General features: G+C 34.4%; 1 long non-coding RNA gene across 1 annotated transcript; it reads left to right on the top strand.

Moving 5' to 3' along the window:
• The first annotated feature begins 400 nt into the window (after positions 1-400).
• LOC112942637 lies at positions 401-3,224 on the top strand. The gene is made up of 2 exons (XR_003248422.1): positions 401-551; positions 2,717-3,224. It is a non-coding gene; the product is annotated as an uncharacterized LOC112942637 (long non-coding RNA).
• Positions 3,225-14,662: the final 11,438 nt, after the last annotated feature.

Genomic DNA, 14,662 nt, shown 5'->3' with positions numbered 1-14,662 from the left:
AAGCAATGTTGCAATCATCTGGTACAAGAGCTGAGTGAGTAGTAAGAGAAAAATATTTGGTATATCCAAAGTATACAGAAAATATATTAGATATTTAGATGTTAAAAAATGATGCCGAARTCGCAGTTACATTATTACTGAAAGAAGTTAATATAGATGAGCTCATATAATAGTTTTATTATAGTTAGTATAGTTTCAACATGTGTTGAAAAATTGTTTGACGTTTTAAATGATAAATACATTTTATCTGATTAAAAGTATTTAGAAAAGTAATAAATGGAATATTTTTCTTATTAAAACTTTTTTACATAATTTTATTACACTGGATATTCTGTATTAAGTTTGCACAATGTGTAAATGTGTATTTCTTGAATTTCCTTGGTTTTCTTTTTTGTTTGTTTCTTTCTTTCTACATTTTCTTCTGCTCACAAGCAAGTACTTAGGTAGAAATCACCATCTTCAAACTAGTTTCAACAGAACATTGATTGCTGTGCCTAGAAATATTTGTGAAAAACATTWATTTCCTTGGGTTAAACTCCAGATCTGTAATGGTGAGTTGACTTGAAAATATTCATGTTTAAATTAATTGCACACAAGTTTTGATCCTATCGTGAAATAGTTAAATCTGAAATAGGAAATCTCATTGTTCATTATCTCATATTCTATCTTTGTACTTTTTAATGCAAATACATATTTCCGACATCTGATATAGTCTCTTATTTGAAAGGATACCATCCAAAATGCAATTATACTTTTTTTTATATTTCATTATTAATACTTTGTACTCTTGGTTATTTAGTTGTCTGGACTCATTTTCAACTAGGAATGATCTAATAACCCACTTTGAATATGTCTTATTTTCATGTAATTTCAAAGAGAAATTTCTGTTTAGTTATGCTGTTAAAATAGTTTCTGAGTAATGTGATACATGGAATTAATGAGATATAGGGAAGTCATCAATTTTTATTTCTCTAATTGCTGACAGATATAGAAAAAAAAGTCCTATAAACAAAATCTGGGACTAGATAAAATCAATTATGGATTATTCATCTAGACTCCATCTAGGACATTCGGCATTGAGGCACCTTTCTTCTCTCTCTAGATTTTCTATTATGTCTAAATCTTTATATTTTCTAAACTACTATGTTAGCTATATTCAGGACAGATAACAATGTAAAGAGAAAATAAAATAAGAAGGGGACATAAAATATAATTTCATAATAAGCCTCATGAGAAAACATGCATAAATTGGGACTTTAAATGCTCATTTTTCTTTCTTTTCATATTTTTGTGGTCCTTTGCATTTTAGACAGTGGATGAATTTTGCCTTTCTGCATATTGGAAGGCTATAATCCCTGCCCTAAAACAGAGATGAGATATGGCAATGGGAATCTTCTAGATTTACCTTCATTTCAAACCATTCTCCCCACTGAAGTCATATGGTGGCAAGTATCTAGCTTGCATTTGCACTTTTTAGGTTTTTGGTTCACTAAAGAAGGCCCCGTAAGTTTTTGTTCATAAAACAGGACAAACTGTGGATTACTTGCTTGATTTTACCATGTTACAGTGCCTCCAAGTAATAAGTTTATGCTCCTTTCTTACTTTTGGACTCTATTGCCAATGAGAAGGAAATGAATTTAGACTCTGAATTTGAATATCTCGTTCTTTTTCAACATTTCCATTGACAATAAGGGAACCAATCATATTCCCTCCAACACATCATTTTAATTATCCTTATTTTAAATTGCATACGTGGGCTAAGCATATATTTTTCCTCTRGACTCATGAGATTTAAGTATAGTATATAATGATCCTTTTGTTCCACTAATGGATACTCACACCTATATTTTGGCCTGTGAAATAGAGATTGGATTTGCACTCACTGCAGAGAGAGAGTTCAACTAAACCAATAAAAATGAATTCATGTCTCAGTTTTTAATGGTAACATATATAAAAGCTGTTCATGTAGCCAGGCTGTCTTGAAGCAGCTTTTTCTTCCTGTTTGAAGAACTCAGTTCAGCCTAACACTATGGAAATAACCTGCTCTTGAGTAACCTATTTTGGGTGCTGCACTTTCTTGATTACAGGGAGTCTCATTATTATTTCTGATGTTATCCTGAAAATAAGCCTGTATTAAGCATTGCAGGAGACAATCAGAGTGTGGCCTTCAGGGCCCTGGAAAAGTCTGTTCCTTACCGCCTGATTTTTTGCTGGTCGTTGCTGTATGCAGGAGATGTGGTACAGCACAGTAACTAGTTCCAATGAGATACAGATGCGAGATATAGCTCACTTCATTATCTCTGCCTTAATTAAAAAGAGGCCTTTGATATTGGTGTTTAATTTCCCATGTCTTGTATCGTATTATATTTTATTTCTTTCACGACGGTACTGAGCTCTCAATGGCCTACTGTTAGGTACAAGCATATAACAAAAGATACTCACCTTCCCTCAAGGATCTTCTAATCTAATTGTAAATACAGATACAGCAAGCGGATAAAATAAAAAACATGGGGATCAAAGAGTAAAAATGATCTGATTATGATGAAAGCGTGCAAAGTAGTACGCACTTTGAAATAAATATATCACTTCCGTGCTGTGCATGAGTTTTGTTTCACACATAAAATGCTGTGGAGTGCTGACTTTAAAGTTGACCAATAGACAGAGAGTTTGATAGATCCACAGGTCTAAGATAATTTCGTTTCATTTGTGATTTCAGACCATAATGTTCCAACACCTGGACAAGGTGAAGCATAACATGAGCTATGAAAAAACAGTGGATCAGAAGAACCAAGAAGAGTAACACCRCCTCATCTAATGTGTCTATTTGAAATTTAAAGGCACAATATGTTAAAAGAATCTGCTGTGTGTGGTCATGCTGATCTGCTATCTACCCTGCTAGGAAGCAAAAATGGAAGGCCATCAAAGACTGTGTATTGATGGACCTCAATAAGAAATGTGGGCTTAATTTAAAGATTGAAGATACTTTCCTGATACATGTGAACATATCACAAACTACCAATATTTTTGCACTGCATGTGCTGGGAATGGGTATAAGGTATGGGCTAAAATGTACAAGGATTTGGATATATAAAGATATATCGTTAAGGCTATTTGTAAACTTTGTCTGGTATTTACAGGTGGATAGAATATGAGTTTCTCCTCATGTCAGTAGTAACACCTGGTTTCTACTCCGGCTACTGTGTCAGTACTTCTGTTATGAACCATCATTCCCGGAGCTTAAAAATGAGCCTCATGTTTTCCTTCCAGCTCTATGCTGGACCTACATAGCATCATTTGATCAGTTAATGTTCTCCTTAATAACTTTGAAAAAATTAAATTTCCTCCTAGAAGTCTTTTCTTTTTCTGATTTCTGTTCCTGAACAGAAATATTGCCCTTTTGATCCCCTAGATACAAAAAGCGTTTACTGAATCTGTTTCAAAATGTTTTCACCTAAAATAACAAAACAATTTAGAAAGGGATAACTCTCCTCTTTTACTTGGGCGGAGAAGCTAAACTGCAGTCACTGAGGTGTATTCGGTTTGTGTAGACTTATCTGAACTATTTAAAACTCCTGAGGCTAGCCTTTTTTCTTGCAGCAAATTCATGTCTGCATTGAACTTGATGAAGGCTGCAAACCTCACAAAACCTAAACAGGTTTTTTCTATGCTGAATTCTGTACCCTTGTGCTTAAAGTACCAGTGGTACCTGAACAGGAACATGGATACTGCTCATATATATCTAAAGGCACAGAGATATTCTCTGTGTAATGCATATTCACACACCTCTCTTGCATGCCGGAAGCTCTAGGATAGCTTTAAGGGAGATATTTTCTTCATTAAGGGTTAGAATAAAGGAGAAAAACAGCAATAACACGGGAAATAGTATCAAAACGCACCTGCAAAGTGTGACTAAATAAAGTCAAGGCTACTGCTACTTTGTTAATACATTTTGTTAATGTTCTCCTTTTTACTGAAAAATTGCTAAACTGATAGCAGGGCATATTTGTCCTTAAAAACTAGCTTAAAATTTTTAAATTTTGAGTTATATTTTTGTTTGCTTTTTTTTTTTTTTTTTTTTTTNTTTTTTTTTTTTTTTTTTTTTTTTTTTTTTTTTTTCAGTTAACCATGAGCCACTGCAGATGAAATCTGGAAGCTAAAATTTAAGGCAAACCACAGTTTTTTCAAAATCAGAAGCAGCTGCATGGAAACTGTGAAGAGAGCTTAATTCTTCTAATGTTGAATAAGCCATGAAAGATTTTGGCTTGCTTTGTACAAATGTTTCCTTTGCAACTTTACTGGCACACCAGCAGCAGCAAAAGTAATATTTTGGTGGTATTTATGGAAGATCTCTATCTTCTGAATAATCAAGGATCATTTCAGCCACTTTAAGAGCACAACATCATTGTTTTCTCTATTAGAAGAATGTATTGCTGCATATGTAAGCTTGTATATTGGAAGCAATTTAGAAACACGGAGCTCGTCATGATCTAGTATCATGATCTTTTATGAATCCTATACCCTGTCACTGGCCACCACTGAGAAGAGTTTGGCCCCTTTCTCCCTATATTCTCCCCTCACGTAGTTGAACATATTGATCAGATCTCCTCTCTTCTTCCAGGCTAAACAGGCCCAGCTAGCTTAGTCTTTCCCTGTATGAGAGATGTTCCAGTCCCTTAATCATTGTTTCTCTCAGCTGGACCCTCTCTAGAAGCTCCACATGAACTGCACATAATACTCCAGGTGCAGCCTCACCAGAGCTGAAGAGAAGGCCAGGATCCTCTCCCTTGACCTTCTAACAATACTCTTCCTGATGCAGGCCAGGATCCCATTGACCTTGTTGGCCATGAGGGCAGAGCTGCAAAGGGCATTAGTTGCAAAGTAAGCCAGATCTTCTTTTAAGTGTGGTACTTTAATTAATGTGGTAGCAAAGCCATGTGTGAGCCAGTAGCTCCTCCTTACTGACAATAAGACAATAATAGAGAGGAAACTCCTTAGTTATTTTCCTGGTTCAGTGGTAATAGACATGCAGGTGTCAGGTTCATGACAGAGATGTATGAGTTTATGCATCTTTTTTAAATCAACAAACAAAAAGTATATGGCTGTGTTTTGTTAGAGCTGTATTTATAGACTATCCCATCCACATTCTGGTCCTTGATATCTTTCATAGTAGGCAGCATTCAAATGCTTGAAATTGCATGTGTAAGATAGTCTGGCATTATAGTCTGGTATTGCTCCCCAGTGATGCAGCAATGTGAGAATAACTGAGATTCTAATAGTTATGGGATACCAGGGTCAGAAGTATTGCCTTTCTCTCTACTATCAACAATATCATGTAGGTGCAAGTTTTGCAATTAATCATTGTACTGATTTGTGCCAATATTAGCTTGGTATGCTGAAATATTACTCCAGTAGGAATGCATATATTTTAAATAATTATAGGTATGAGTGTCTTTTGTTATGATATGATCAAAATAGAAAAAAAAAAGATGTAAGAATTGCTGTAAAAGGACTATGTGATAAACCCATCATTAGTCTCAGGAGTCAGAAAGGCAGATTTACTCCTTGAGTTCCTGGGTTATTTAAAAAAATCCAATTCTTCCTGTGCTGCTTGATGTAGTTGCTTGTGGGCTCTGCCCCAAGAGCACTTCAGGCAGGGGCACTTCCTCAGCGGCAGTTCTTCATAAGGAGCTCAGAAAGGGTGCAAGATAAAATCAGGGACTAAKTAGATACCACAGTTAGACTCTTAACAGAAGAGTAGTGATGTTCTCAGCTTGTAGAGTGAGAGACTGATTTGTGCTGTCAGGATGTTACCTTGTCTCCTTCTACACCACTGCCRTTGTGTAGAGGGAAATAAAAAACAGCACCCCAACAGGCCTATTTTTGCGCTCACTGSCAGTCATTTTCCATCTTAACCTGTAAAGCCAGAGTAGATAGTGATGTGACACCCAAATCACTGTATGATGGGAACTGGATTACACTCAAAATGAATCTGTCAGTGTATATGGAGGAGGAGGAAATTTCTCCAGTTGTTGACCTTGTCCTCACAAAAAAAATAATTGAGATATATATACATTTAAACACCAATATTTGCCACTTAGTTTTTGAAAGTAAAAGACTGTCTCCATCCTAATGTGTCTGGGACTTTCGAAAAGAAGAGGAAGCAGTGCGCACAGAATTGAAACCCAATGACTAGATAAAAATATAACCTTAGTTGACTAGACATTAATGACATTCAGCCATTATCTCTTGATTTCTCCCCACAAAGAGAAAATGCATTTTTTTTTTTTTAGTGAAGGCCTTTATTTTTAGAGGAAAATATAATACATCCTATGCCGTCTTGCAACCTTAGAGTCTTTTGTTTGTGAACTTCCCTCTGAGAGAGATGCTTTTCGGTTTTTGTCATGTCATCTCTCACTTGCAAAAGTGCCTCTTTGGGAAGGAAACATGTCTGTTTCCATATGGAATGGAGCCATATTAGCTGGCCAAAATAATTTAAACCAAAAAGAAGGATAGGAGTGAGTCTTAAGGATATTTTACTAGGTTTTAGAAAATTACACATTTTTTCCATTTTAAATGAATTTTAAGAGGCTTAAATATAAGCTAACCTAAGGGAAAATAAAGTATCTTACGTGATTTCAAACACAACATTAGAATCATATAGAATCCAGAAACGTGGACATTTTTAACTGCTAAGTTTAGGCAGATAACTTGAATCTAGATAAGAAGGGATTTATACAGATCACTAATGTTGATTTTCAAKTAATCTTGAGAGACTGTGGAACTAGAGTTATGTTAATATTTTGACAATATTAAAATATCTGATTCTATCAACCACATCCTCTATAGATAGAACTGCAAATTCTTACCCTCCTAATTAAGCAATGTAACTAAAATCTGTTATATATTCTTTACTCCTGTATCTTCTTCCCATTAAAAAAGCAATTTGGAGTAGCTTGCTTTAGATGGCTTACTGGAAGAATTTTCTGAAATTTTAGATTTGCTTTACAAATATAAGTGTGAGAGAGGGGAATTCTTAGAAAATTCCCATATCTTAGATCCTGGTCACACAACTAAGAAAGTTCTGTTTTGTCAAGGAATTCTGGGAGGTACTTATATTATCATAGATTATGCATCTATTAGTCTGATATCCGTTTTAAACTATGCAATAAACTGTTGAGAATAGACTTGAGGCAACAGAATCAAAGCCAATTGGCATGGTTTTATGGAAAATTGAATTTTTAAAGATCAACTTGAAATTACTGGTTTGACTGATAAAGGTAATAGTGTTCTTCTAATATACCTGGATTTTTGTACAGCTCAGCTTCATATCTCATATTTTTTAATTAAGACACTATTACTGAGATTAAAAAAACATATGAAGGAGATTAAAATTGTAAGATGAATCTGAGGCTATAAATGGGAAGACATCATCAAATAAGCAATTTCACAGAATGACAGAATGGTAGAGTATGAAAGGCATCTCTGGAGATCATCTAGTCCAACTCCTTGACCAAGCAGGTAGATCTGGACCGTGAGATCAGATGTTGGCTAGGAGCTGTGCAACACATATCCAAAAGTAGTCTGATGAAACAAAACAAAGCGAAAACAACAAGAAGAAAAACAAACAAAAAAGTGTTTATTTATTGATGAAAAAAAAGAGAAAATGGAATTTAAGAAATCACATGGCCATTGAATAAGCAAAATATGGGGATACAGAAGGTAGGCCATATTTTTCTAAAACAAACCTGAAGGCATGTGCAGACGAATGAAGAATCAAAACTGAAGGGAGGGTACTGTGTTTGGGGAAGCAGCGACTTTGGAAAAATCTTAATGACTAATCAGCTATTCATGATGTTTTGATAACATGAATTAATCATTGGAAGACCRCATGTGATATTATCTTAGAGGAGATGGTGTGTATTTGGCACTGGTTTCTATTTCTGGATCCTTATGTTCTGTTTCCACATTTAAGAAGGATATTGAAGTCATGTCAGAAGGCAAAGACAAGGCATTTGAATGATCAGAGGACTGTGGGCCATGTCTAATTAAGCAGGCCTGAAGGTGAACAGCTCAGAAAACTCAATTTCGTTTGCTTCTCAGAAAAAAARAAWTWWAAAAAAWTWAAAAAAAAGTGGAGGGTGAGTAATTTTGTTACAAAATGAGAATACCAGCAGAGAAAACAAAACCAGGGATCTAGTCAGTGTAACAAATTTTCAAGGTCTACAAGCTGGAAAGTAGTGTCTTTAAGCCTTTTTGCATGTTTGTTTGTTTTTTGTTCTGCTTTGTTTTTAAGGGCATAATTGATCTGTGGAATAATTTATAAAAAAAGAGGTTTAAAGGTCATCATTTTTGGTCTGTGAACACAGGGACTGATTTAACTCTCATAGACTGTTACTATTGAACTTTATTATTACAGTAGTAGAATCAGGAGGAGCCAGTGGTGATCAGAAGAGTTGAATACTGAGCAAGAAATTATTCTGAGATGGCTTCTTCTCTAAAGACTTTACTGTTCTGGGCTTGAAGGAAGTGCAATACAAGAAAATGAATTGGCTTGCCTGGTATTACACAACTGGTGTGCAGCAGACCAAAAAAAAAAAAAAAAAAAAGGAAAAAAAATATTGATCCGTCTTCAGATTTTCAGGACATTCTTTTACATGTTGGGCCATGCTTCATTTTCTATCTGCATTCCACTTCAAAACTTGAAAGTGCTTCAGTTTGATTACAAGAGAATACTTTCATTTATTAATGAAAAAGAACATTTTCACAGTTCTTTAGCAAAAACCTTCTACCAGCATTTCCACTTTCTAAGTGGCTCAGCTGTCATCTCCTTGAAGCATCTTGCTTTGTTCAGATAAGTGCAGAAGAGGAATGAAGAGAATTTGACAACAGGAATATTTCTTCATAATCTTTGGAAAGAGATTTTGTTAGATCCCAGAGTTTGTTGATCCCAGTGCGAAATACCAAGGGCAGGGTTATTCCAATCTACATCACTGTTCAATTTTCTTTAATGGCAAATAAATTTTGACTGATTTATTAATACTGATTTATCAATATTCTAAGACTGTGCCCTAGAAATTCCAAACTGTATTCATGAAATTTGCACACAACTACTAAATCAAAAATAATTATATTAATACAATATTGCTTAAAAAAAGAGAACAAAAGACTATATTGTAGAGCTAAAATTTAATAAATATAGTAGAATTCTTTTAATTTCCTTTCTGATTTTCTTTCCTTTATTAAAGGAAGCTCTCTTCCAAATTTTGAATTTTGCTCTCAAAGAAGGGAAATACTGTCTAGCAGTTTCATGTTGTGTGTCATTTGTGAAATTATATTAAATGGCATTTTTGAAATTATACTAAGGAATTATACTAAGCAATTTCATTATTTATTTATTGCAGTATTGCAGTGATGCATTTGAGGGCTTTCCCCTTTTTATTTTGAAGCAGTGACTAGAATTGCATTCTTTTTCCTTTTATGAAAGGAATTAGCAAGTGATTGTCTGTTTGGTCTTTGTAGTGAAGAACTTGACATGATTAAATGACAGAAACAAAATAGCAGTTCTGAGACACATATTAAGGACTTAAAATACTTATTTTCAGCTGCAAGAAAAGTTATTAAGTCAGACTTCAGCTTTTGAAGGCTGGAAGGGCTGAGGCAGTGGGAAGATGAGCACACTTGCAAGAACAGGATATTTTATCTGCTGCTTGCAAGGCAGACACAACCCCCTACTGAGTCTTTCCAATATTTATCCTTTATACTTCATTGCATTGTCTTTGGGAATGTCRGTTTAGCTATAATGTTCAGCATGTGCACATTTTGTATTATATTATTAAATTATGTGAAATCCTATGATAAAAAGTATTCTTTCAGGTAGGAATGTTTCATTTTAACCTTTTTGTTCAAAAAAATAAGAATTAGCATGAGAAAGCAAGCATTAAAATCACAAGATTTTAATGGTTTGTTTTTTTCCCCAGTGCTTTTGCCAGTTTTCTCAATAATTTAGGAAAAAATCCTCCTAAGTTTCTGTGGGGGTTAAAACCTCTTTTTTTATTTTTTTTTTTTTTCAGTCAGTGTAGACCAGTGTAGGCCATTCTTCATTCTCAGATAATAATCACCAATCTTTGCACTTCAATGCTGCACTCTTACTTTTTCTAGCCCTGGTAAAAATGAGTGTTTACTTGCTTCCTTGCTTGTGGATGGTGAAACATCAAAAGGCAGAGTAGGGAGGCCATCAGACTATACAACAGAAAGCAGCAAGAGCATTGCCACTTTAAAAGACTGAAATATTTTTGAAAGTGAAGGAACCTCTTTTCACAAGAGGAGGCTATTCTGTGATTCTTGATTATATAAGAAAACAGTTTCTTAGTTCTTTGCACTCCTGAGACAGAGGTTAAAAAACTCTTCATCTTCTGCATTTCTTGGTGGAATGATCTGGTTAGTGTCTACTAAAGTGGTCTGGGTGGCTGGAGTCCCATTCTGAGAGATCCAGCATGCTGCAATTTTCAGCACTTGGGCTTCTAATTCTATGCTAAGAAACATATCTAATCCCTTTTTAAAATCTAGCCCTTAATGGCATTCCAAGGTCAGAGAGTAGCACCAAGAATACACATTTCCTAATAGTTTCAGCCTGAAAAGTTGTTTTCATTTACCTCTGCAAACAGAGTTATGCAGCATTACTTCAGTCATGCAGCTGAGAAATTCCACTCAAAATATGAGTGAATTTTTCTSATTTTCACAGATTTGTAGAGATTTTCTCATTTCCATGGTCCATCAGATATTTAGTACACTCAGATATTTAGGCTAAATGGAGTTAATAAGTGCCCAGCATTCAAATGCCTCACTGGCAAAACCTGATCGTTTGTACTGCTTCCTTCCCAACAGTATCTAAAAAGTAGGATTTCCATTCATTTCACTTTTTTAAAAAAGCCAAGATCAATTAATGTGTTAAATTGATTTAAAAATATACAGTATATATTATTGTCGCATGAAAACTGAAAAAGAAGTTCTGAATATGACATGCAGTCAGGGTAGGAACATGGGCCTGGAGCCTGGTAAGTGCTCCCACAGCTGAGTTTTGATGTAGTCTACGAGATTTCTGTCCATCATAAGTGATGTATGAACACAAAGACACAGGAATACGTAATGAGGAGCTAAAAAKAACAATTCCACATGGATAAAACTGGTTCTTAACAACTGAGGTTAGCAGAAGTTGGCTGTAAAATAACCAGTCTGAAGATGCTGTTTCTGGATTCTGGCTAATTTGAATCATCTTGCAGTCTCCCTTTCCCCATCCTCCTGCAAGAAAGGTTTCTGAAACATCGGTTCTTTTGAGAGAACCACCCTGGTGCTTCTCCTCAAGACAAATATCATGGGAGGTTGTTTAGCAGCCACACTAATTGTGGGAGCAGCTGTATTGACTCTGTATTGACTTTACTAATATGGAGAGCATTAAATATTGTAAAACATAGGCGTAGGTACAATTACTGCATTCAATAACCTGGCACACGCCTCAGAGTACAACAACGTTGCAATACTCTCCCTGTCAAAACAAAACATTAAAAAATACATTTTTTGTGTGTCTTAGGGTGAATGTATTGTTCTTATGTGAGTTCAGAAATGCTTAGGAAAACAATAGAAACCTTTATTAAAGTCGTCTTATGTTGAGCTCAACATTTCTTGTAATCATTTTGCATTTATATTACTTGTTTTGTATATAGTATAAAGAAGACATAAGTATGAAAGGCTGAGCAGTRTTTATGATTTTTGCTGTTTAAAAAATAGTAACTTTAATGTTTTTCTTTATAAAAAATGATGTTTTGCCTGGTGCTCAGAAATAGGAAACAGCATATGTATTCTTGTATATTCCTAAAAAATACATTCACCCAGAAAAAAACACCTCATAACATCTGCATACAACATTGGGCTATTTTGGCTTTCAAAGATACAGGGAAAGAATTTCTGCACTTTATCTTTTTTTCTTTTACTTTGCTAACCTCCATATTTTCTCATGTTCAAACATTCAGACAAATATTAGCTCAAACCATATCAAGCTAGCTTGCCATAGCTGTGCCACACARCGAAAAAAATAACTGTTTTCCCTTGCAGAAAAACAGAATCACCAAGCTTTACTTAAAGATAGTTGAGTAAAAATGAAGGAATGAAAATTATATACTCAAGAGAAATAGAAAATTATACATGCTGCTATGTCTAGGCATACAGTTAGATCTAAAAGAAGTCCATATGCATTGGTAAACTTTTCCTGCTTTCTAGCAGGAAAATTTCTTTTAATTTGACTATGATTCTATGATTTGTAAATTTGTATTGGATATTGATAAAGTTCTTTTATAAAATAAGTAATTTGCTCATATCTGTTACTTCCACACCTAAATTATATTTATCACCTCAGTTACACTGCATAGGTTGCTCTTTCTGAATAAATGACTGAAATATTGACTACAAAACAAAGCAGTTTTTAAGCCACATGCTTATATTTATGAAAGTTCGTGACTTTTGACTTTGATGAGACTTTTGACATTTTTGCAAATATTGAAAGACTTATTGACTATCAATGTACTAGTTAATTTACTTTCATATTAGAGTCATGAAACCCAATTCACAACCCAAATTAAATGCTTAGATTAATCATTTAGTTTGAAAATGGTATATGTGTGTGCATATGATAACAGGAGTTGGTCTTCAGCTCTCATGATTTCTATGCATGAAGCTTGGATGTCCCACCATTTTACTGGTAAGTAAATAACGCTTATGAAAATGAACATAACATTTTTCAAAATTACTCTGCTTTTGCTTTTCCCACAGCATTGACAGACAGTCCTGAAAGTTAAAGTCTTTCATGCATATTAGTCCACAATTTATAGAAAACCTTACCAGCACTCTAGAAAACTGAGTGTGAAAAATAAAAATCTTCTGTAATAGCTTTCTCTTTTTCTCTGCACATGTGGCTAATTTCAGAATGGTAGAAATTAAAACAGCAGGCAATTAGTAAATACAAATTTCYTATGTTGCAGTCTGCTCATGTTGCATGTTATTCTGGTTTTTGCTTAAAAGTTGAGAGAATGGTATATTAGTTACTTTTGTGTTTTTGAGAATTATAATTTAAATAAAGTGTGTAGTACAAATAATGTATATTGTAGACAGGAAGTGCATACAAAGATTGAAACTGTTATAATACCTTATCAAATCTCAGCACAGTATTAAGCATTATATTAAATGTGAGTTTTTCATATTCCTTGCTTTTATAGTCATGCTTGTCTAGTGGGCTGAGAAGTTAGACTCAAAAGCAAAATCTCTGTCCCTGCTTCTCTTAGTGAAGTTTCATGMTCAGTCATTTATGCATAGGAGAATTTTAGAGCAAGAACAATGACTTCTAATATGCTCTTTTGTCAATGAATTAAGGAAGATATAATGAAATTCTCTRTACCATTCATCTACTTGTCATGTTAAACCACTATAATATTTTCTCTTGGTGACTACAAAAGGGAGAATTATGAAGCATGCTCTTCAGCTCAGTAATTTTAAAAGAAAAAAAATCCCAGATCTTATTTCATAGGTGGAACTTATAAAAATAATGTTCTGGAGCCTGAATCCCAAAGTGGCTTCTTTTTCCTGTGCTGTATTATGTATTTTAGAATTTCTAGTGTGTCTTGCTGTTAGTCTAACTTCATGAAGCTGTGAGCATAAAAAGCTTAAATCACAAATTTTCTGTCCTTCCTTCCTTCCTTCCTTCCTTCCTTCCTTCCTTCCTTCCTTCCTTCCTTCCTTCCTTCCTTCCTTCCTTCCTTCCTTCCTTCCTTCCTTCCAAAACAATCTTTGCTATTCATTTATAGATGTGCAGCTCATACCATACCTCCAAGTTTCCTTTGATAACTTGTCTTCCCTCCATAAATCTGAGATTAGGTATGTGTTTTCAGTTCCAAATTATCACTTGATACTTTAAAAAAAAATACTATTTTACTATTCTTCTTCTATATCTGTGACTACAGATATCAGTGATGTATCAGTATGTTTTTCATTTTCTTTACTGCTTTCTAGCTTGCATTGTGAACCACGCACATTTAGGTCATCAGTCAGAATTATAAGGTTGTTGGATTATTTGTCCTTCTCAATAAATAATGAATCTAACTCTTTCCTGCCTAAGAAACGTCTTCCATAGTTCTTGTTCCCTTGCAGCAATATGTAGACTAATAAAGCTGGCAGTACAGAATTGCATCTCAACAATTTTTACTGGCTTTGCAGTACCTCTGATGAAACAGATAATCACACATATTTCTTTATAATGATTGCAATTTGTTACATAGAAGGATAGAGAATATTCCAATGGTAACAAATTTCCATGTGCTTGTAAGGAGAGCAACCCCTGCGAGGAGCAGACATTCCTTTGCTGCTGGTGGGAAGTGTTGTAAATAAATAATGCTYGTAGGAATGTTTTGGAATAATGAAAAGATGTATGAACACAGTCAAATTGACAGTGGCTGAGAAATCAAATGCATTTCACAGGGATTTTTTTGATCATATCTAACCAGCTTTAWGAAGAGTTCTGAAATTTTGGTATTCTATTTCTTGCAATCAGCATATGCAATCTACATGTGATAATTTCTCATGAGAAGTGTATCAATGGGAGAGAAGCATTTATGTGAAG

The sequence above is a fragment of the Nothoprocta perdicaria genome, unplaced genomic scaffold, assembly GCF_003342845.1.
Source record: "Nothoprocta perdicaria isolate Ctin4 unplaced genomic scaffold, notPer1 scaffold_13, whole genome shotgun sequence".
NCBI lineage: Eukaryota > Metazoa > Chordata > Aves > Tinamiformes > Tinamidae > Nothoprocta > Nothoprocta perdicaria.
This window is presented reverse-complemented; position numbering and strand designations above follow the sequence as displayed.